General features: G+C 44.2%; 2 pseudogenes across 1 annotated transcript; both read right to left on the bottom strand.

Moving 5' to 3' along the window:
• Positions 1-327: 327 nt before the first annotated feature.
• LOC104656187 lies at positions 328-1,882 on the bottom strand (annotated as a pseudogene).
• A 17,974-nt stretch (positions 1,883-19,856) lies between these two features.
• On the bottom strand, positions 19,857-20,376 carry LOC104656186 (annotated as a pseudogene). Its single transcript, XR_747087.2, has one exon. The product of XR_747087.2 is annotated as a 60S acidic ribosomal protein P1 pseudogene (transcript).
• Positions 20,377-24,508: the final 4,132 nt, after the last annotated feature.

Raw genomic sequence — 24,508 nt, 5'->3', positions numbered from 1 at the left:
CTTTAATGCTAGCAACTCAAGTCTTGTTCAGGTATCAAAAGGCAGCATTGTGCTCAGGGAAGGTAGGTCCAGGTGTCAAATCATGATTGATCTAAGCCAAGTATGCTTATACCACTCCCCTTTGCCTGTGATTTGTCTAGGGGTAGACATGTGACCTAGTCTGCTGTTGACTTTTTTTTTTTTTTTTGGCTTCCAATTCTGTTTTAATTTTGTTTCTTTGTATGTCTTTCCTTAAATATACAGTCCATCACCTTGGCTCAGTGCATGTCACTAACAATTCTCCAAGAATTTCATAGTTTGGACCTCAGTGGCTTGGGTGGCCCCAGATTATCCATGCAGGGAGGCCTGCACCTGTGACAGTCAGCTGCAGCAGGGGGCTGTCCATCTTCTGTGCTTTGTGGTACATATCTGTGTTGCCAAAGCAGCGGCCCCAGTACAGCAAGCCTTCCTTCTTCTGCTTCTCCTTCCAGCAGTTGTTCCAGAGGTTGGCGATATAATCATCTTCCACATTCGGTTTGACTGTTTGGAGGCTGGAGCCTGTGTACTCCTCGGAGAAAGTGCTCAGGTGGTCAGTGACTCGCCTGTGATGTGGCCCACAGACAGTCTTGGGCTCAGACTGTAGGGTAGACTGGAGACCATGAGCTGGCTGAGAGCTGACACGAGGATGAGGATGGGCATCAGCTGCACAAACACCCCTAGCCCGCGGTCACTCTGTTTCTCCCTGGGGCCCTGCCTTTGTTGGGAGGTATATGTGGCCATTGCTGTAGATGTGGACTTTACTAGAAGGGAAGCCACTGCCAAAGAACATGTTGAAGAGGTGTTCGGGGGAGATGTCAGCCTCAAAGCCGCGGTGGAAGTCCCCTGCCGATGCCGGGCCTGGCTGCCTGGCTCCTGTTATCGCCGAAGTGGTCAAACTGCTCTCTCTCTCTCTCTCTCTCTCTCGCTCTCTCTCTCGCCGAAGTGGTCAAACTGCTCTCTCTCTCTCTCTCTCTCTCTCTCTCTCTCCCCTCTCTCTCTCTCTCTCTCTCTCTCTCCCCCTTCCTCCCTCCCTCCCTTCCTTCTTTCTTTTCTGAGACAGTCTTGCTCTGTCGCCTAGGCTGGAGTGCATTGCTCGATCTCAGTACACTGCAACCTCTGCTTTCCGGGTTCGAGCAATTCTCCTGCATCAGCCTCCTGAGTAGCTGGGATTACAGACATGGGCCACCATGGCCGGCTAGTTTTTGTATTTTTAGTAGAGACAGGGTTTCACCATGTTGGCTAGGCTGGTTTCAAACCAGCTGGTCTCAAACTCCTGACCTCATGATCTGCCCACCTCGGCCTCCTAAAGTGCTGGGATTACAGGCATGCCCCACCGCGCCGGGCCATACTGCTTCCTCTTCTCCGGGTTGCTGAGTACTGTATATGCTGTGCCAATGACTTTGAAAGCTTCAGTGGCGCCAGGTGCATGGTTCTTGTCTGGGTGGAATTTGAGGGCCAGTTTGTGGTAGGCCTTCTTCAGGTCCTCATCTGAGGCCCCTCTACTAGCCCCCAGGATCTCATAGTAATCCTTACATTGCTTGACCCTTTCCACAGCTGCAACTCCTTCTGCAGTGTAGCCTTTGGTGGTCTCTCCTCCTCCAGCTTCACCATTGGCCTAGGGAGCATCAGTCCCACCTGCTTTCCTGTGGGTGGCATGGGTTGCGTCTGTGGGTTGGGGCTAGTCACCAGCAGTTTGTGGTTCCTAGTTGAGGGACTCCATCAAGATGCAAACTCGCGGCATTGGGTATAGCCACTGTGCCTTCTCCAGGAAGAGGAGCGCCTGGTCGGGCTGGTTGTGCCGGATGGCCTTGAGGGCAATGCTGGTATAGAGCTCGGCTTCATCCTTGTTGGATTACATGGCAGAACCAGAGTATGGAAACTGCTGGTGACTTTTAAGAAGTATTTTTGTTGCTGTTGTTCTAATAACAGACAGGGTATAGTAGATGAAGTAAGTAGATGAAGGTGAAGAGTTCTGCTTCTCCCTTTCCTTTTTGCCTTGGGATGGAGTTTTTGGAAATGTGATGCTTGGAGTTACAGCAACCATCTTGTGACCCAAGGGAAAAGGCCAGGAGAGGCCGGGCATGGTGGCTCACGCCTGTAATCCCATGACTTTGGGAGGCCGAGGCGGGCAGATCACAAGGTCAGGAGTTGAAAACCAGCCTGACAAACATGGTGAAACTCTGTCTCTACTAAAAATAAAAAATTAGCTGGGTGTGGTCCGAGCACCTGTAGTCCCAGCTGCTCGAGAGGCTGAGGCAGGAGAACTCCTTGAACCTGGGAGGCAGAGGTTGTGGTGAGACAAGATTGCGCTCCTACACTTCAGCCTGGACAACAGAGCAAGACTCCATCTCAAAAAAAAAAAAAGACCAGGAGAAATGGAGAAATGTAGAGACATCAGCTTAGCATCTTATTTTTTGTTTTCGTTTGTTTTGTTTTGTTTTTTTTGAGACGGAGTTTCGCTCTTGTTGCCCAGGCTGGAGTGCAGTGGCATGACCTCAGCTCACCACAACCTCCACCTCCCCAGTTCAGGCAATTCTCCTGCCTCAGCCTCCTGAGTAGCTGGGATTACAGGGATGTGCCACCACGCCTGGCTAATTTTGTATTTTTTTTTTTTTTTTTAGTAGAGGTGGGGTTTCTCCATGTTGGTCAAGCTGGTTTTGAACTCCTGACCTCAGGTGATCCACCAGCCTCCGCCTCCCAAAGTGCTGGGATTATAGGCATGAGCCACTGCACTCTGCCTTTTGTTTGTTTATTTATTTATTTATTTATTTATTTATTTATTTATTTTTGAGACAGGGTCTCTTGCTCTATCACTCAGGCTGGAGTTCAGTGGCACCATCATAGCTCACTGCAGCCTCAAGCTCCTGGGCTCAATCCATCCTCCTGCTTCAGCTTCCTGTGGTGGAAACCACAAGTGTGTGCCACCACACCTGGCTAATTTTTTATTTTTTATAGAGTTGGGGGTCTGACTATATTGCCCAGGCTGGTCTCAAATTCCTGGGCTCAAGCAATCCTCCTGCCTCAGCCTCCCAATCTGCTGGGATTATAGGCATAATCCTGGCCCACCCCAGCATCTTGATACCTTCTTCCTTTTCCAAAGCAGAAACTGTTTTTCTCCAAACTTATTGTTACCTGAGATATGTAAAAGCCTTTGTTTCTTAAACTACTGTTAGCCAGGTGTTCTGTTACAATAAAACACATCCTAACCAACATAGCAGTTTAATCTGAAGTGATGTATTTTATTTATTTATTTATTTATTTATTTATTTATTTATTTATTTATTTATTTTGAGACGGAGTTTCACTCTTGTTGCCCAGGCTGGAGTGCAATGGCGCTATCTCAGCTCACCACAACCTCTGCCTCCCAGGTTTAAGTGATTCTCCTGCCTCAGCCTCCCGCGTAGCTGGGAGTACAGGTGCGTGCCACCACGCCTGGCTAATTTTGTATTTTTAGTAGAGACGTGATTTCTCCATGTTCGTCAGGCTGGTCTCGAACTCCCAATCTCAGGTGATCCACCTACGTCGGCCTCCCAGAGTGCTGAGATTACAGGTGTGAGCCACCAAGCCCAGCCCTGAAGTGATGTATTTTCTCAGTAGAATGTATTCATGCATTACTTGTGTAATTACACATTTTTTGAAGGAGGGTAAAATCCCTTAGGCATTTGTACTTCATCTTCAGAGTTGACCTGATCCACCTTCTGCTGACTCTCTGACTCCCTCTACCCTTCAGGGCTCTTGTTTGCCTCTGCTGCTGGTCTCTGGGCTGCCAGCTGAATTGCTTTGATTGACAACTCAGGTGTACAAGACTTTTGGAATGCACACTTTAGCCTTCCTGGGGCTGCTCCATCCTTCGTACTCCCTCAGGCTGGGGGACCCACTGTTTGGGGCTGCCCTTTCCACGGCACTTTCTTCAGGGAGGGACTTGCCTTTTGGTAATTGACCCCCCCTCGCCCCCACCACTTCTCTTCTGGGGAGATGGAAGAGCTGCAGCATAGGAAAAGCTGGGGAATAGGCCCAAAGCCAAGGGTCCCAGAGTCCAGGTGGGATTCCTTTGGCTCTGGCCCTAGGCCTGGCAACTGAATATTATAGAGAAACTCATTCTAGGTTTATCCAGGGGTTCTTGCATCACCTGTGATTTCTGAGGATGCTTTTAAACCACTAGTATTCACTGCCTCTACTGGAACTTCTGTACACTGGATTTTATTCCCCTCAGCTATGAGGGCTTGTGAAAATATCTTAAAGAGTAGAGTAAGTAGTTTGGGCAGGCTTGCATTTGTGGAAGGCCACCCTCATGGATGGAAGACTGGTGGGAGGCCCTTGTGATAGGCTGAGGAAGAGAGGCTGAGGTTTTAGTTGGGGCCCAAGTTGGGGATGGAGGGGAGGAGATGGGTGTGTTTCCCCCTTCCCTTCTCTGTGGGTAATGCTCCACATATGGTGGCAAGGAGAGTTTTCTGCATTCTTCAAAGCACGAGCAGAAATCTTTTGGACGCTGTTTCCACGGGTGTTTCAGGGCGCTCTCTGTAATAAGGGTTCCCTTTGTGGCAGCTGGCAGTCAGTTCCAAGCTCATCATTTTGTTGCAGCAGGACTTGGCAAGGGCATGGGAGAACAGGACTTCTGCTGTTCCTTTTCCACTCTGAGCTCTGCACCCCTACCTATGAGGGCTACCTCTTTCCTCCATCCCGTTCCAAATGTCTTCTTCCTGCTCGTTCTTTTGTCCAAACCTGTGGGAGGCTGCATTCAAGTTCACAGAAAAGGGGTACCTGTAGTCAAAAAGGGTAGGAGGATGGGAGGAGAGGATTAAGGAAAAGCCAACTTTTGCCTCAGATGCCCGGCTGCTTTATTATGCATGCTTTCCTCTTTCTCACTGTTTTTTGGAAAGGCTGAAAATAAACACTTTTGTAATACTGACTTGTAGTTCACACTTTCCTGACAAGTTACTCAAACTGCAGCCACAGCCGCTTAAAGAGAAGCTTGACGCAAGCCTTATTCAGCAGGCGCTTTCTAATTCAGAATGTTCCGAGGCAGTTGATCTTGTTACTTCTAAACTAGTGAAGGGGCCGAGGAGGGGGCACATTGCTTAACCTGGGAGCCCTGGGCCAGCACTCACCACCAGGGAGTCCACCAGCATCTCTATCACAAAGTCAAGCTTTTGAGACTGCTGGGTCCTCAGGGCTGTTACTCAGCACACTTATTCAAGAAATGTCACAGAGTCATCAAAAATCTCACTTGGAAGAAACTATGAACATCTCTCAATTCAAGATCCTTTTCCTGTAGGCCAGAGAAGTGACTTTCCTGCTTAAAATGAACAGAACTATTAGTGGAGGAGCCAGGGATACAGCCGCAAACTCTGGAAACTTCCCATTGAGCCATGCTTTGTTAATTTCATGGATTTGATTTATTACATTTCAGTTTTTATCACAAAACCTTTCAAACATACACGAAAGTTGAGAGAAGAGTATAATGAACATCTGTGTACCCGTCACTCAATGTCAATACCAGTCGCTGATTCGATGTTGTCTTATCTAGTCCCCATTTTCCCCTACTGCAACCAGATAGACATCGTAACACTTTATCCACGAGTACAGCAATATGTGTCTCTAACAGAAAGCTTTAAAAAATACTGTAACCATAGTTACCATTATCACATCCACAAAATTAGCGTTATTTCTTAGTGTCATAATACCTTCGAACTCAGTTTTCTCCGGTTGTGTCAAAAATGTCTTTTTGCAGTTTGTTTAAATGAGAATCCAAACAAGTCCACACATTGTGTTCGCTGACATTTTTTAAGGGCTTTTATACTGTCATGGTCCCTCCCCTATACCTTCCCCTTGCCATTTGTTTGTTGACATAGTTGGGTCATCTGTCCTTCAGAACTTCCCACGTTCTGAATGTGGCTGGTATATTCTGCTAGTGTCCTTCAACCTATTTTTCCATCCTGTTTCCTGTACATTGGTGCTGAAGATGTAGACAACAGTGATTCTCAGCTGGGGGAGACTCTGCTTCCCTCACCTCCCAGGGGACACTGGCAATGTCTGGAGACTTTTGGTTGTCACACCTGGGGGTGGGGGTGCTACAGGCATCTAGTGGGTGGAGGCCAGGGATGCTGCTAAACATCCTGCAGTGCACAGGACAGCTGCCCACAAGGAAGAATTGTGTGTCCCAAATGTCAGCAGTGCTGAGGTTGAGAAACCCTGACCGGGAGACTTGAGATTCAAGTTTTGCTTTTTTTTTTTTGGCAACGATATTTCATAGGTGGAACCGTGTACTTCCTGCTGCATCGTTATCAGGAGGACACTGTGTCTGATGTTAAGGTGATGTTAAGGTTGATCAGTGGATTCAGGAGGTGTCAACCTCACACATCATAAAATTAGCCAAATGGGCATGTTTTGAGAGTAAAAGGGAGTGCTATTAATAGATGAAAACTGGGAGTGTTTCTGGCAAACACAGACATGTGATTATCCTACCCATTGATTTTTCAAGAACTTTATTCATCTCTAATGAATTTTCTTTCACTTTTTCCCCAGTTTTAATCAAAGTTACATGGGCACATAATTTTTTTATTTTTAAATTAATATATTTTTAAGAGACAAGGTCTCACTCTGTTACCCAGGTTGGAGTGCAGTGCTTGATCATAGCTCACTGTAGCATCAAACTCCTGACTTCAAGTGATCTTCCCACTTCAGCTTCCCAAATAGCTAGATAGATGCGTGTCACATGTCTGGATAATTTTTTTTCTCTTGTAGAAACAGAGTCTTGCTACGTTACCCAGGGTGGTCTGGAACTCCTGGCCTCAAGGGATTCTCCTACCTTGGCCTCCCAAAGTGCTAGGATTACAGGCATAAGCCGCCATGCTCAGCCCACGGGCACATAATTTAGAGAGCCACATAATTCTCCTACACGTGTTGCTGCAGTAATTTCCTTATTCCTCCCTATTTTCCTTTCCTAGGAGGCAACCACTTTCAATTCTTTCAGCTGATTCTTGTAATATTTATCCTCACACATCCTAATTTGCTTAAATTGCTACTTCATGGTTTTTCTGGTTTTGGCATTTTAAAAGGACTTCTTTCTAAAGAATATAATTTACCTTTCTGACAGTGCTCTCCAGCCCCCTGTACGAGCCTTTCTTGACCTTTCATGTTCTCAGAACAGTGAAATTCTAGTTTTAGCTGTCTGCTTATATTTAAGAGTAGAGTATTAAAAAGCCAAATGGAGGCTCTGATCTTATGAGTGGAACTTGTTGACTGCTGTCTTCCCCATAGGGTTATCTGGCTCTGCTACCTCCAATGTCAGGATGTTTGAGTATTTCTTCTTGGGCCAGTAAGTCTTCCAGTCTTCTGCTCAAGGAGATAGACCTGGCTGCCAGTGTCCTGGGACCCGGGGTGGGGGCTAAAGAGCAGTGAGTCTCAGCATTCATTCTGTGGACTTTCCTTTTTTTGTTGTAATTCCTTGCCATCCATGGTGCCCGCTGTGCTCCAGTCAGTCCTTAGAAGCTCCATTAACTTCCTCCAGAGAATAAACCTTAAGCCTAGTGGCAGGATTGTGGGAGGGCAGTTGCTCAGTTGCACGGAGTTGGGGAAGGCAGCTAAGGATCAAATTGTTATTTTTTTTAAAAAACAGCTTTATGGGGATATAATTGACATAAAATAAATGTGACTTATTTAAAATGTACAATTTGATAAGTTTTGACATATGTATACACCCATGAAATTATAAACAGTCAAGATAATGAGCACCTGGGCACGGTGGCTCATGCCTGTAATCCCAGCATTTTGGGAGTCCAAGGGAGGAGGATGGCTTGAGTCCAGGAGTTTGAGAACAGCCTGGGCAACAAAGTGAGACCTCCGTCTCTACAAAAAATTTAAAAATTAGCCAGGCGTAGCCAGGTGTGGTGGCTCACGCCTGTAATCGCAACACTTTGGGAGGCCAAGGCAGGTGGATCACGAGGTCAGGAGATCGCGACCATCCTGGCTAACACAGTGAAACCCCGTCTCTACTAAAAAAAATACAAAAAATTATCTGGGCGTGGTGGTGGGTGCCTGTAATCCCAGCTACTCGGGAGGCTGAGGCAGGAGAATGGCGTGAACCCAGGAGGCAGAGCTGGGAGTGAGCCGAGATTGCGCCACTGCACTCCAGCCTAGGTGACAGAGTGAGACTCCATTTCAAAAAAAAAAAAAAAAAGAAAAAAATTAGCTGGGCGTGGTGGTGCATGCCTGTAGTCCCAGCTACTCAGGAGGCTGAGGTGGGAGGATCACTTGAGCCTGGGAGGTTGAGGCTGCAGTCAGTGAGCTGTGATCACACCACAGCCCTCCAGCCTGAGTGACAGAGTGAGACCCTGTCCCCCACCCCAAAAAAAAAAAAAAAATAAGACAGTGATCATATTAGTTGCCCCTCAAGTTTCCGCTGCCTACTCAGGCAACTGCTGATCTGCTTTCTGCCACTAGATTGGTTTGCATTTTCTAAGATTTTATGTAAATGTAATCATATAGTACTTGCTCTTTTTAGTGGGGAGGGATTCTGCCTTTTTTCACTCAGCATAATTACTTTGAGATTCATTCATGTCGTTGAGTATATCAATAGTTCATTCCTTTTTATTGTTAAGTAGTATCTCGTTGGATTAATACACCAAAATTTGTTTATTCATTTAGTTGTTGATGGATACCTGGATTGTTTCCAGTTTTTGGTTATTACAAATAATGCTGCTATGAACATTCATGTTCAGGTCTTTGTGTGGACATGGTTTTTCATTTTTCTTGGGTTAACACCTAGGAATGGAATGGCTGAGCCATATAGCAGGTGCATGTTTAACTTTTTTTTTTTTAGTTGAACTTTGAACAACATGTTTAACCTTTAGTGAAACTGCCACACTGTTCTCCAAACTGGTTGTACCATTTCATATTTCCACCAGCAGTGAACCAGAAAGTTCTAGGTTGCTCAACATCCTTGCCAACATGTGATTTGGTCAGTCGTTTAAATTTTAGATATTCTAATGAGTATGTAGTGGTATCTCATGGTTTTAATTTGCATTTCCTAATGACTAATGATATTGAGCATCTTTGCATGTGCTTATTTGCCATCTGTATATCCTCTTTGGTAAATTGTTCAAATCTCTTGCCCATTTATAAAATTTGGTTGTTTTGTTTTTTTATTGAGTTTTGAGATTTCTTTACATATTTTGGATACAAATCTGTTATCAAATGTGTGACTTGCATATATTTGCTCCTAGTCTGCAGCTTGCCTTTTCATTCCCCTAACAATGTCTTTTAAAGAGCAAATGTTCTCAGTTTTATTTCTTTTTTTCTCCATAAGAGATTTTAGAATCTTCCATAAATGTTCTTAATTTTGATGAAGTTCAATTTATTGATTTTATTTTATTGATTTTGCTTTTGGTGCTGTTTCTAAGAAATATTTGCTTAACCCAAGGTCACAAAGAGTTTCTCTTGTGTGTGTGTGTGTGTGCTTCCTTAGATATTAATAGTTTTAGGTTAGGTCTGTGATCCATTTTGAGTAAATTATTTTTAATTAATTTCTTTCTTTCTTTTTTTTTTTTTTAAGAGACAGAGTCTCGGCCGGGCGCCGTGGCTCACACCTGTAATCCTACCACTTTGGGAGGCCAAGGTGGGCGGATTGCCTGAGCTCAGGAGTTCATGACCAGCCTGGGCAACACGGTGAAACCTGGTCTCTACTAAAATATAAAAAATTAGCCGAGCGTGACAGCATGTGCCTGTAGTCCCAGCTACTTGGGAGGCTGAGGCAGGAGAATTGCTTGAACCCGGGAGGCAGAGGTTGCAGTGAGCCGAGATAGCACTGCTGCACTACTCCAGCCTGGGCGATAGAGCCAGATTCTGTCTCCAAAAAAAAAAAAAAAAAAAAAAAAGGAGACAAAATCTCACTCTGATGTCCAGGCTGGAATTCGGTGGCATGATCATAGCTCACTGCAGCCTTGAAGCCAGGGGTGAAATGGTCCTTCCACCTCAGCCTTTGGAGTAGCTGGGACTACAGGGGAGTGCCATGTTCCTGAACCATTTTCAGTTAATTTTTTCTGTGTAGTGTGAGATGGGTCAAAGTTCTGGGTTTTTTTTTTCTTTTTTGTACATGGATATCCAATTATTTCAACACTATTTGTCAAAAAAGACTGTTTTCCCCATCAAATTGCCTTTGCACTTACGCGAGTTACTGTTTCTTAGTCTCTAATCTATTTTTCTATTTGTCTCTTTTGAATTCAGTACCACACTATGTTGATTATTGTAACTTATATTAAGTCTTAAAGTTACATAGGGTAAATTCTCCATATTTATTCTTCTTTTTCAAAGTTGAATTGGTTATTCCAAATCTTTTGCATTTCTAAATGAATTATATTTTTATTTTTTATTATCTTTTTTTTTGAAACAGAGTCTTGCTCTGTCATGCAGGCTGGAGTGCAGTGGCACGGTCTCAGCTCACTGCAACCTCTACCTCCCGGGTTCAAGCCATTCTCCTGCCTCAGCCTCCCAAGTAGCTGGGACTACAGGCATGCGCCACAACACCCGGCTAATTTTTTTCTTTTTAGTGGAGATGGGGTTTCACCTTCTTGGACAGGCTGGTCTTGAACTTCTGATCTCAAGTGATCTGCCCACCTCAGCCTCCCAAAATGCTGGGATTATAGGCATGAGCCACCATGCCTCCCTCCACCCCTAACCCCCCCCCCGCCAAGTAGCAGTGGTGCGAACACGGCTCACTGCAGCCTCCACCTCCTGGGCTCAAGTGATCTTCCTGCTTCAGCAACCTCCCTCCACCCCTAACCCCGCCCCAAGGCATGAGCCACCGCGCCTGTCCCTAAATGAATTATATGATCAGCTTGTCAATTTTAAAAAACACATTGTTAATGTAAAAATGAATCATATAATGTAAAATGTAAATGTTAATGTATACATATATGTATGATTTAATGTGTAATATAAAAAATATAAAAAGCCTGCTGGGATTTTTGACTTGGATTTATTATAGCTATAGATCAAATTGGGGAAAATTTACATCTTACCAAGTTCAGTGTTGGATATAAGTGGTAACAGCAGACATTCTTTCCTTGTTCTGATATTGGGGAAAGCAGTCAGTCTTTCACCATTAAGTATGATGCTAGCTGTAGGGTGTTCATAGTTATCCATTATCAGATTGTAGAAGTTCCCATCTGTTCCTAGTTTGTTGAAAATTTTCATCAGGAATGGAGGTTAAATGCTTATTTTGAGCTGGTCACATGGTTTTTCTTTTTAAATTTTTGTTTGTTTGTTTTGTTGTTTGTTTGAGACAGAGTCTCACTGTGTCACCCAGGCTGGAGTGCAGTGGCGTGATCTTGGCTCACTGTAACCTCCACCTCTGGGGTTCAAAAGATTCTCCTGCCTCAGCCTCCCAAGTAGCTGGGTTTACAGGCACCTGCCACCACACCTGGCTAATTTTTTTGTATTTTTAGTAGAGATGGAGTTTCACCATGTTGGCCAGCCTGGTCTTGAACTCCTGACCTCAAGTGATCCTCCCGCCTTGGCCTCCCAAAGTGCTGGGATTACAGGTGTGAGCCACCACACCTGACCTTTAATTTGTTAATATAGTGAATTAAATTGATTTTCAAATGCTTTTTTTTTTTTTGGAGACAGGGTCTCACTTTGTCTCTCTGGCTGGAGCAGTGGTGCGAACACGGCTTACTGCAGCCTGGACCTCCGGGGCTCAGGTGATCTTCCTGCTTCAACAACCTCCCTCCACCCCTAACCCTGCCCCAAGTAGCTGGGACTATAAAAGCATGTGCCACTGTGCCCGGCTAATTTTTTTTTTTTTTTGTAGAGACGGGGTTTCACCATGTTGCCCAGATTGGTCTTGAACTCCTGAGCTCCAGCAATCCTCCCACCTCGGCCTCCCAAAGTGCTGGGATTACAGGCATGAGCCACCATGTGCAGCCAAGATTTTTCTTTCCTTTTCTTTTCTCTTTTCTTTTCTTTTCTTTTCTTTTCTTTTCTTTTCTTTTCTTTTCTTTTCTTTTCTTCCTTCCTTCCTTTCTTCCTTTCTCTCTCTCTCTCTTTCTCTCTTTCCTTTCTTTCTTCCTTCCTTCCTCCTCTCCTCTCCTCCCCTCCCCTCCTCTCCCCTCCTCCCCTCCCCTCCCCTCCCCTCCTCCCCTCCCCTCCCCTCCCCTCCTCCCCTCCTCCCCTCCCCTCCTCCCCTCCCCTCCCTCCCCTCCTCTCCTCCCCTCCCCTCCCCTCCTCTCCTCCCCTCCCCTCCTCTCCTCTCCTCTCCTCCTCTTTTCTTTCCTTTCCTTTCTTTACTTTCTTTCTTTCTTTTCTGACGGAGTCCGCCTCCGTCCCCTGGGCTGGAGAGCAGTGGTGCAATCTCGGCTCACTGCAACCTCCACCTCCCGAGTTCAGGTGATTCTCATGCCTCAGCCTCCTGAGTAGCTAGAACTGCAGGCACGCCACCACGCCCAGCTAATTTTTTTGTATTTTTAGCAGAGACAGGGTTTCACCATGTAGGTCAGGTGGGTCTTGAACTCCTGACCTCAGGTGATCTGCCTGCCTCGGCCTCCCAAAGTGCTGGAATTACAGGTGTGAGCCACTGTGCCCCACCCTGAAATTTTTCAAATGTTAAAGTAATCTTGCAATTGTGGGATAAAGCCTTCTTGGTTAAAATATATGATTCTTTTTGTATATAATTGAAATCAATTTGCTAAAATTTTGTTTTAAGAAATTTGCACCTACGTTCGTAAGTTTTCTTTTCTTTTTGAGACGGAGTCCCGCTCTGTCACCCAGGCTGGAGTACAGTGGCGTGATCTCGGCTCACTGCAAGCTCTGCCTCCCGGGTTCAAGCGTTTCTCCTGCCTCAGGCTCCCAAGTAGCTGAGATTACAGGCATGTGCCACCACGTCCAGCTAATTTTTGTGTTTTTAGTAGAGACAGGGTCTCACCATGTTGGCCAGGCTGGTCTCTCGATCTCTTGACCTTGTGATCCGCCTGCCTCGGCCTCTCAAAGTGCTGGGATTACAGGCGTGAGGCACCTGGCATAAGTTTTCTTTTCTTGCAATGTCTTTGGTTTGATTCATAGAATGCTGACCTCATAGGATTCCCCCGCCCCACCCCCGCTTTAGCTTTCTGGAAGAGTTCATGTAGAATTAGTATGACCTCTTTAAAATGTTGGTATTATTATTATTTTTTTCTTCTGCTTACTCTGAGTTTCACTTTCCTGTAGTTTCTTAAGAAAGAAGGAAGCTGAGGTTGTTGATTTGAGCACTCTTTTTCTCCTACTTTAGACAGTTGAGTGCTATGGATTTCCCTCTAAGTTCTGCATTCCCTGCACCCCACCCATTTTGATATGTTGTGTTTTCTTTTGCGTCAGTTCACAATGCTAATTTGTCTTTGATTTCTTCTTTGACCCATGGGTTAAGAAGTGAGTTATTTAGTTTTCAAACATTTGGGTGTTTTTGAGATTTTATTTATTTATTTGTTTATTTGTTTGTCCAAGAGGCATTTTGTTTGTAAATCTCTATTACATCTCTAGAAAAAGAATGCTAGAATTTTCCCTCCTGTGTGTTTTTGTCTTGCTTCTTCATGGTCCATGATGCCAGCTGAGGCTGTCAATACAATGAAACCAAACTGGTGGGATGGAAGAAGATTACTCTGCCATTTTTCTGGATCTTTGAGTTGCACATCAAATCTGGGGCTGATCACGCCACACTTGTTTAGCCTGCCTGTAAGGCAGCTCTTTGATCATCAATGATTTTAATTTTGCCAATGTAACCATGCTTCATCATCACAGTGAAAAACTGGACGATGACTTCGGAGCACAGCCTAATAAGAACCTGAGTTCGTGGCCTCTCTTTTCAGCATTGTTGATGCTCTTGAGAGCATCAGCCTGAACATTCATGCACACCATTGTGGTGGTGCAGAGAGATGAAGGAAGGAGGACGGGAGGGGAGAGCACACAGTGTTACTGAGATATATTTTTCTTATTGATTTCATTTTGGTCACAGAGCATACTTTGTATAACTTGAACCATTTAACATTATTGAAATTCATTTTATGGCCCAGAATTGGACTATTTTGGTAAATGTTTTTTGTGTACTAAAAACAATGTATATTCTGCCAATCTTGGGTGGACCTGGAAACTTTCTCAAGTCAGTAAGCCGGGGCACTCAAAGAGCTCATTTTGTTTATTTCCTGTATCTCAGGAATTGGTATACTTCATTGCCTTATACTCAATGTCTTCAGAAAAACTGTTTCATATATTTGTCTATTTTATAAGTTGCATTTGGTGGAAGAAGAGTAAATTTGGTCTGCTATTCCATCTTAGCCAAAGTGGAAGTCTCTTTGAACTGCTTTTTAATTGAGTTTTCAACCAATATTCCTTTGCTAGCCCTACCTTAACCTTCCACTTCCAGAAGTAGCTGGTACTGACTATTCCTGAACCTTTTCGGTGTTGTTAGATGTCAGTTGTGTTGTTTCTTGGCTTTTCTCACTGCTGATTGTGGAATCTAATAAATACTCTAGCAGAGTCATTAAAGCAGTGCTGACACTACACAGGGGACCCTGAAATTAGACAATTATGGCTGGCTGAAACAGGACCTCAAACTCATATACCAACAAGGGCTCTCTAGGGAGAGAAAATGATTGAAAACATGGGTGCAAGATAACTGGAAGGGGTGGGGATAAACACAACTCAACTTGTTTAGGCAACTCTGCTCCCATCTCTTGTGACCATGGAAGAAAGGCCTGGTGCTGCCAGATCTTCTAGGAAAGTTTCAGAGAAGCTGGAAACCCACATAACTTTATGTAAAATTACCCTTTCTTTCTCTCTTTCTCTCTTTCTCTCTCTCTCTCCTCCCTCCCTCTCTCTTTCTTTCTTTCTTTCTCAGAGTCTTGCTCTGTCACCCAGGCTGGAATACAGTGGTACAATCTCGGCTCACCGCAACCTCCGACTCTCTGGATAGAGCCATTCTCCTGCCTCAACCTGATGAGCAGCTGGGACTACAGGCGCGCGCCACCACGCCCAGCTAGTTTTTGTATTTTTAGTAGAGACGGGGTTTCACTATGTTGGCTAGGATGGTCTTGATCTCCTGTCCTTGTGATTCACCCGCCTCGGCATCCCAAAATTCTGGGATTACAGGTGTGAGCCACCGCACCAAGTTCAAAATCACCTCTTTAAAAAATCTTGACAACTCATCCAAATTTAAAAGAATGTCAAGGGCCAAATGAAAATCCACCTAAGGATGGGATGACAGCTCAGGATTTGCATCTCTGTTTCTCTTTCGCATTTTCCTGCTCCATTATGTAGGGATGTGGATATTCACTGGCCTTTGGGGACTAAGCGTGGCTGAGTCTCTATGGGTAGCAAGGAAAGGGCAGACTTTCTATGAAAACCAACTGAATCATGGAATGAGAGAGCTGGAAGTGACCTTAGAAAAATGTGGTCAAACCCCAGGATGTTACGCAAGAAGCACCTAAGGCTTAGAAAAGTCAGGTGACTTCTCCAAGTACAAAGACTATATTAATTAATAGTTGGGCTGAGTCTGCATCTAGTTGCCTAGCCAAATTTTCTTTCTTCTCTGTTCCATGAGAGCAAGAGATATGTCAGTATCCTTAATGCAATTATTGGTGCACAGTAGGTATTCAATGAATATTTGTTGAATTAAAAACATGTACTGAGTTGCTTTCTATAAAATTAGCATGTGCTGTCTTTATCAGTTAGGATATGGTGTGACTACATACAACAGAAAATCCCCAAAACATTAGCTCATATACAGTAAAGATTTATTTATCTGTGAAAGAAATTTGGACCTTTACGGTGACAACAATGTTCTCATCTCCTCTGGTTCTGTTTTACCATTCTTCGTGTATGGCTTCCATCCTTAAATTTATCTTATGATACTGAAGCTATAGCCATACAGCTCAACTAAATTCCAAGATGGAAGAATGTAGAATGCATCCACGGCAAAAGGTTTTCCTGGAAGTTCCACGTGACTTCCACTTAGATCTCATAGTTTGAGACTTAGGTAAGTGGCCACATGTGGTTCCAAGGGAGGTTAGGAAAAGGAAGTTGGATACATTGTCTCCTTTAATAAATCTGGGTTTTGTTAAAGAAAGAGGATGGAATGGGTATTTAGTAGGCAACTAGCAGTATCTGCTGGAATTTACGAGTTGATTATTGATTGAAATATTGTTTCCTGCAGTTTTGATATGCACAATAATCAAAACAAAAATATGTAAACTTTTAAAGATATTTATCAGAAGATATTCAAACAAAAAATACTGGTTTAGTTCAGATAATATTCTGATGCTCTGGTTAAATCATTTTAGAAAACACTGGTTCAGTTTTAGCTCATGGTAGTTCAGTAGGATTTTACTGGTTTTCGTGGAAATCCTTTTGGATGAGTCCACAATTTAGAAAAACATAATGTTGTATTTCAGTTCAGTACTCGGTTTCAGAAATGAGTGTAATCTCTTTGAATTTTTGGTTCATAATTTGAGTCAACTCCAGTTCCTGGTTCTGATGTATCTACCCAAACCCTAGAATTTTGTAGTTATGGCTTAGAAACACAGACATGGGCCAAAGAACTGGTTTACACTGAGGCTGGAGTTTATTAATACTACATTTCTTATGTAGGAGCTAATAATCCTAATGGCTTTGAATGACTCTAAATTTATCTCTGTGATTTGGCATGACTAAGGGTCTCACTCATGATAGATGTGCCAAAATTAACACATTAGCCTGTTTTATACTTGTTCTATGATATAAATGCACCTAATTGAAAATGTCTCTGTTCTTACTCATAAGTTTTGCATTCCCATGGTTTGAGATTTCTTTTACCATGTTAGTTCTAGAACACTATTCTGGATTTTGTATGGTGTCTCAGAAAAAATACACTTAAAAATTAGAGGTTCAGGCCGGGCGCGGTGGCTCATGCCTGTAATTCCAGCACTTTGGGGTGCCAAGGCGGGTGGATCACAAGGTCAGGAGATCGAGACCATCCTGGCGAACACAGTGAAACGCTGTTTCTACTAAAAATATAAAAAATTAGCTGGGTGTGGTGACGGGCACCTGTAGTCCCAGCTACCGAGAGGCTGAGGCAGGAGAATGGTGTGAACCCGGGAGGTGGAGCTTGCAGTGAGCCGAGATCGCACCACTGCACTCCAGCCTGGGCGACAGAGCCAGACTTTGTCTCAAAAAAATAAATAAATAAATTAGAGGTTTAAGTTCTAATTTTTTTTTTATGGGGGCTAAGGAGGTACCATACATTTCAGAAGGAGAGTGTATGTGGGGAATGAGAGGCTCCTTCTCCAGGGAATCTCGATCCAGGGATCAGGGACTGGGCAAAGGTGGCTCAGCACTGCCAGATATCTGGAGTACACTACAACATTTTAACTAGAAATTAGAGATCTGAGTTCCTATGAAAAACCCTGATATGTACATATCAGCCAATAACTTAAAAAATTAAAATCAACAAGTGGGTCACTACTGTGCTGGCCAAACAGTACATGTCTATAGGTTCAATTATTGAGCTGCTGGTTTTCAGGGTCTGATTTCGACACTCCCTATTTTTAATATGTCCTCCCTGTCCTCTTCTATGCCTTACTTGATGATTCTGCCCTTATTCTTTTGGATAAAAATGTTGATAAAATATTTGAAAGTAGCTTCTTCCTTTTATTGATATCATAAAATTGCCTGTTATGATTCAAAATACATTGCCTAAGATGGAAACTATATATATCTTCTCATTGTCTAGGAAAGAATAACTCAACAAGGGGATGATGGCAATGAGGCCAGGAACCCAATTCTCTGGGTATGACTGTATGCTTCTCTCATGGTCATTGGCCACCCCTGTGAGATTTATCTAGTCAAATTTGCACATGTAGCCATTGGTCATAAAGTAGAACAAGCAAGAGGCTGTAAACGATGCACTACAATCTACCTCACACTATCAACCTGGTAGAAGTCTGCATGTTTATGTGTTACTTATTTGTTTTCCAAAATGCATTCAACGAGTGGCAGCTGTGTGTGTGCTAGATCTGTGGTAGGGTGACAAGTGGAATGTAGAGTGGGTACATACCCTCCACTGTACTGTACTTGTTTATTTTCAAAATTTGAATTAAACAGAAAAAGCCCATTGCCCTCTGGTCATAAGCTGTGAGATGGTGAGCCTAGAAGCCACCAGCAGACATAGTTCCTTCATCAGCAGAAAGATGGTGTGAGAGAATAAAGCCAACATGCTGAGAGATGCATTATCTTTCTCCTGGATACTGCAAGGGCTTCCTGACTTGTCTTCCCGTTTCTGCCCTTGCTCCACAGTCTACTTCCAACACAAAAACTGGAGTGATCTTTAGAAACAAAAGTCAGATGTCACCTCCTTGCTTAAAACCCTGCTTCGGGCCGCGAGTGGTGGCTCACGCCTATAATCCCAACACTTTGGGAGACCTAGGCGGGTGGATCACCTGAGGTCAGGAGTTCGAGACCGGCCTGGCCAACCTGATGAAACCCCGTCTCTACTAAAAATACAAAAATTACCTGGGCATGGTGGTGGGCGCCTGTAATCCCAGCTACTTGGGAGGCCGAGGCAGGAGAAGCACTTGAACCTGGGAGGTGGAGATTGCAATGAGCCGAGATGGTGCCACTGCACTCCAGACCGGGCAACAGAGCGAGACTCGGTCTCAAAAAAAAAAAAAAAAAAAAAAAGCTAACACCAATATACATTTTCTATGTGCCAGGCATTATTATAAGTGCTTTATGTGTATTCACTGATTTAATCCTCACAACAGCCTTATGAGGTTGGTGCTATTATTATCCATTTATTAGATGAGGAAGCTGAGTCATTGAGATATTAAGTAAACTACTCAAAGTCTCACAGTTAATAAGCATGGGGCCACAATTAAAACTCAGGCGTTATGATTTCAGAGTCCACTGAAATCATAATGAAAGGTTTTCAGATGATAAAAAACCCACCTCAAATTGGTTTATGTAAAAAGTAGAACTTACTTCCTTCTATCACGGACCAGTCCCTGGGGAGACCTTGCTTCAGGCCTGGTGCTATCCAGTGTGCCGTCAGTATTTGGTGCCCTTCTCTCTCATCTCAGCCTCATTCTCAGGCAGCCTCTCTGTGTGTGGTGACCGCAGCAAGGCTGGGTCCACATCATTTTCAGCTTCGAGTTTAGAAGAGAAAGAAGCTTGTGCCAATAAGTCTCAGGACTGAGTCTCGGTGATCCCAGTGGGGTGCCTGACTCATAACTGAACATTTCACCCTGGGGCCGGGATAGAATATACTGATTGGCCAGATCATGGTCATGTGACAACCTGTTCGACTATGGGTTGGGGGATGGTGTTGATTTTGCATCACCAGCACCATGTAGGCCAAGAGTGGGTGAGGAGCTGTTCCACCAAATATAAACAGGGTGCTATTACAAATAAAAGGATGGCCGGGCATGGTGGCACACACCTGTAATCCCAGCACTTTGGGAGAGCAAGGTGGGCAGATCACCTGAGGTCAGGAGTTCGAGACCAGCCTGACCAATATGGTGAAACCCTGTCTGTACTAAAAATACAAAAAAAATTAGCCAGGCATGGTAGCAGGCACCTGTAGTCCTAGCTACTCCAGAGGCTGCGGTAGGAGAATTGCTTGAACCCTAGGGGTGGAGGTTGCAGTGAACTGAGATCATGCTACTGCACTCCAACCTGGGTGACAGAGTGAGACTCCATTAAAAAAAAAAAAAAAAAAAACCCAAAAAATCAAAAAACAAATAAGTGGGTGGATATTGGGCAAGGAAAAATATTGGATGGCCACTATAGGCAAGCACTGTGTTTTGTTTGTTTGCTTGTTTTTTTTTTTTTTTTTTTTTTTTAAGTTCAGCTTTTTATTGAACACGTTATAAAAGAGATTTAGTCAAAAAGACCAAAGCCCATGTCATCATCAGACTCCTCGGATTCTTCTTTCTTTGCTTCCACTTTCTTCTCCTCAGCTGGAGCAGCAGCAGTGGAGGGGGCAGGACCTCCTGCTGGTGCAGCACCAGCTGCTGGAGCAGGTCCACCAGCCCCTACATTGCAGATGAGGCTTCCAATGTTGACATTGGCCAGGGCCTTTGCAAACAAGCCAGGCCAAAAAGGTTCAACATTCGCACCGGCTGCTTTAATGAGGGCATTGATCTTATCCTCCGTGACGGTCACCTCATCGTCGTGCAGAATAAGGGCCGAGTAGATGCAGGCGAGCTCGGAGACGGAGGCCATAGCGCGGGCAAGTGTGGGGCTGGCGCTGCCGGACGCGGTGCTAGTCGCCGGAAGAAGTGAGGGCCTCACCCCAACGCGGCCTTAGCTCCCTCGGAAGGACTGAGCACCTTCGCGGCAGCTGAGGAAAGGGGTGTTGTTTGCTTGTTTTTTTTTGTTTGTTTTTGTTTTTCACAAATGAGGAACCTAGGGTTCATAAATGCTAAGTGATTTTCCCAGGACTATAGGCCTAGAGCATGGCAGGGCCGGGATTTGAATCCCAAAGCTTTTGTCTTGGGAAGACAAACTTGGCCGGGTGCGGTGGCTCACGCCTATACTCCCAGCACTTTGGGAGGCTGAGGTGGGCTAATCACCTGAGGTTGGGAGTTTGAGATCAGCCTGGCCAACATGGTGAAACCCTATCTCTACTAAAACTACAAAAATTAGCCGGACATAGTGGCAGGTCCCTGTAATCCCAGCTCCTCGGGAGGCTGAGGCATGAGAATCACATGAACCCAGGAGGTGGAGGTTGCAGTGAACTGAGATCTCACCACTGCACTGCAGCCTGGGGGACAGAGAGAGACTCTATCTCAAAAAAAAAAAAAAAAAAAAAAAAAAAGACAAACTGGAAATGACAGGAATGGTAGGTGTCAGGGTAGTCTTCGGGGTCCAGGGACTGCTTGGCGCTCTGTCTATTCACACCATCACTTCTTTTTCCTGCCTTTTAGCTCAACCCTGAGGGGCTCCAACTCCAGGACCCCAGAACTGGTTTTCTTTAAGAAAGGATCCGGAAGGTGACTGGGAGGTGAAGGAGTGGAGCTTCCTTAAAATGGCAGACTCAGAGACCTAGAGGAGCCTTGCTTCTGTGGTCTAATTGGACTAATTTTAGGCTGTTCATTAGCCTCTGGCAATTATTTTGCACTCCAGAAATTCCCCAGTTTTATTTACACAGAGTGATTTAGCCTTTTCACAGACAGAATCATTTCCTTATATTTGGTTCTGTTTGAAAAAACCTCCAGTCCCCAAAGCCTTCCAAAAAGCTGGGCCGGAAGCTGAGCCCGGGGTCAAGTATCTGCAACTTCAGAGGCAAGGAAGGTCTGGGGGCTAAAAGTCACATAGGCAACAATTTTAAGCAGTTTAGGCCAATGCTCACTTGTTTCTTTCCCTTCTTTCCTTCCTCCCTCCATCCTTCCTTTACCTCCTTTCTTTCTGCTTAAAACCCCTCTGTTCTTAATGTGGTTGGCTTATACTCCTTAAAGATACTAAGCATCTATTAGAAGTCAAACATTTTAGGAAGAGTTTAAGAGAGGCTATGTTCTCAGTAAGATATCTATAATTTATCTTCACAAAGTTCAGCATAGACTGAAGATATTGAGTTTGTGCTATTTGGTAGAAGCTCCAAGGGCAGCACCTCTTGCCAAGAACACAACCAGGGCATAGCCAGTTCCATTCCAATTAGGAAGTTCAGGCAGCTGCTGTGAGCACCAATGATATCCATATCTTGATCAGTACCTTATGCTTGGCTTAGCATAGTGAGTGTCAGAAAGGGGTTTTATTAATTCAAGTAGTAGCTAGTAGCCTGCATAGTGAATGTGGGCTCTCAACTGGGTGAAATTGAAGATATTTGAGATGCGTGGATGGGGATAAAATACTTCAGAACCACTCAAATAGGGTAGAGAAATCTAGGAAGGTCTGTTGCCTGTACCCTCAGAGAAGGCATCAGAGACTTGATCCCTAACTAGTTCTACATCCAGCCATTGGTTAGGAGGATGTCTGGTTGCCCAGTGCCACATATGAGGGTAACAGAGTTTTGTTTCTGGAATGTTGTCATATCTGTCTCAGATAAACTTTTCATATAAGACAGTGGCCAAAACACTTCAAAGGGTAGAGAGCTTGGGTTTCACGGCCCGTTAAAGAACAGGCTTTATAAACTGTCTTTCATTTACTAGTTAACAAGTTCTTTTTTCGTGAATGTTCATATATGTGGCAGAATTTGATTTGAGATTTCCCATCAATGTCATGGGACAGGGAGGGTGTGGGAAGCAGATAAACCTCACCCACCTCTAACCTCACCCACCTCCAACAGCTTCTTCAGTGACTACTGTTTCCACCAAACAGAACCAAAATTGTATATACTCAGATTGGCGTAAGTCTGTTTGCAATAACTCCTTCCATTCAGAGAATTTGCATTTTAGCTAGAAAGTTGAATCTATTAGTCCATTTCACACTGAAGATGGGCTACCCAAGGTTGGGTAATTTATAACTTGAAGATACTACCCAAGATTGGGTAATTGATAAACAAAGGAGGTTTAATTGACTCACAGTTCTGCATGGCTGGAAAGGCCTTAGGAAACTTATAATCATGGCCAAAAGGGAGGCAGGCACCTTCTTCACAAGGCAGCGGGAGAGACAGCGAGCAAGAGCAGGGAAAACTGCCTTATAAAACCATGAGATCTCGTGAGAACTCACTCATTATCACAAGGACCCTCATGATCCAATCACCTCTCACCAAGTTCCTCCCTCGACATGTGGAGGTTATGGGGGTTACAGTTTGAGATGAGATTTGGGTGGGGACACAGAGCCAAACCGTATCAGTGAACAATTAGGGGAAAACCACACTTCAAACAAGGATGCCCATATAGCATACAATGTACAAGCAAGAACAGGAGGACTTCAGAAAGGGCAGAAAACAGTTGGTCAGGTTTTCCTTCCTTTACTTTTGTGAGCTTTATTGAGGTATCGTTTATATAACATAAAATTCACCAGTATCAAGTGCACAATTTGATGAGCTTCGACAAATGTAGACATTTGTGAACCATCATCACAATCAAGATGGAGAACATGTCTATCACTCCCACACAGTTCTTCCTTCCTAATTTTAGTCAATCTCCTACCCCCACCTCTTAGACCCTGACAACCACTGATGTGGTTCCGTCACCCTAGTGTTATCTTTTAGAAAAAATTTCACAGAAATGAATCATACAATTTGTAGCTTTTGAGTCTGACTTCTTGCACTTGGCATAATGCATTTGAGATTTGTCCATGTTTCAGCATATGTCAGTAGTTCATTCCTTTTTATTGCTGAGTAGTATTCTGTTGTATGGATGTACCACAATTTGTTTATCACTTCACCAGCTGAGGTCAGAAGTTCAAGACCAGCCTGGCCAACATGGTGAAACCCCATCTCTACTAACAATACAAAACATTAACTGGGCATGGTGGTGGGTGCCTGTAATCCCAGCTACTTGGGAGGTTGAGAAAGGAGAATCACTTGAACCTGGGAGGCAGAGGTTGCAGTGAGCCGAGATTGCACCATTGCACTCCAGCCTGGGTAACAAGAGTGAAACTTTATCAAGAAAGAAAGAGAGTAAGAGAGAGAGAGAGAGAGAGAGAGAGACAGAGAGAGTCATATTGTTTGTTTGTTCATTTATTTATTGAGACAGGATCTTCCTCTGTTGCCCAGGCTGGATGGAAGTGGCACCATCATAGCTCACTATAGCCTTGACCTTTTGTGTTCAAGCAATCCTCCCATCTCTGCCTCCCAAGTAACTGGAACTACAGGTATTCACCACCATGCCCAGCTAATTAAAACAAATTTTTTTAAGAGACAGGGTCTTACTATGTTGCCCAGGCTGGTCTCAAACTCCTGGGCTCACGGGATCCTCCCACCTCAGACTCCCAAAGTGCTGGGATTACAAACATGAGCCACCTTGCCCAGCCATATTATTTTTTTAAAGTGTCTGCACTCCCACCAGCAAAGTATGAGAATTCCACTTACTCCACATCCTCATCAGTGTTTGATATTGTCAGTCTTTTAAATTTTAACCATTGCAATGTGTGTATACACAGCGGTGTTTCACTATGGCTTTAATTTGCACTTCTCTATTGAATAATCACATTGAACATCTTTGCATGTGCTTATTTTTCATTTATATATCTTTTATAAAGTATGTATTCATTTTTTTGCCCATTTTTTCTTATAGAGTTATAAGAGTTTTTTTGTTTTTGTTTTTGTTTTGTTTTGCTTTGTTTTTTGAGATGGGGTTTTGTTCTTGTTGCCCAAGCGGGAGTGCAATGGTGCGATCTTGGCTCACTACAACCTCTGCCTCCCGCGTTCAAGCGATTCTTCTGCCTCAGCCTCCTGAGTAGCTGGGGTTACAGGCATGCATCACCACGCCCGGCTAATTTTGTATTGTTAGTAGAGACAGGGTTTCTCCATGTTGGTCAGGCTGGTCTCAAACTCCTGACCTCAGGTGATCTGCCTGCCTTGGCCTCCCAAAGTGCTGGGATTACA

The sequence above is a fragment of the Rhinopithecus roxellana genome, chromosome 17, assembly GCF_007565055.1.
Source record: "Rhinopithecus roxellana isolate Shanxi Qingling chromosome 17, ASM756505v1, whole genome shotgun sequence".
Classification (NCBI taxonomy): Eukaryota; Metazoa; Chordata; class Mammalia; order Primates; family Cercopithecidae; genus Rhinopithecus; species Rhinopithecus roxellana.
This window is presented reverse-complemented; position numbering and strand designations above follow the sequence as displayed.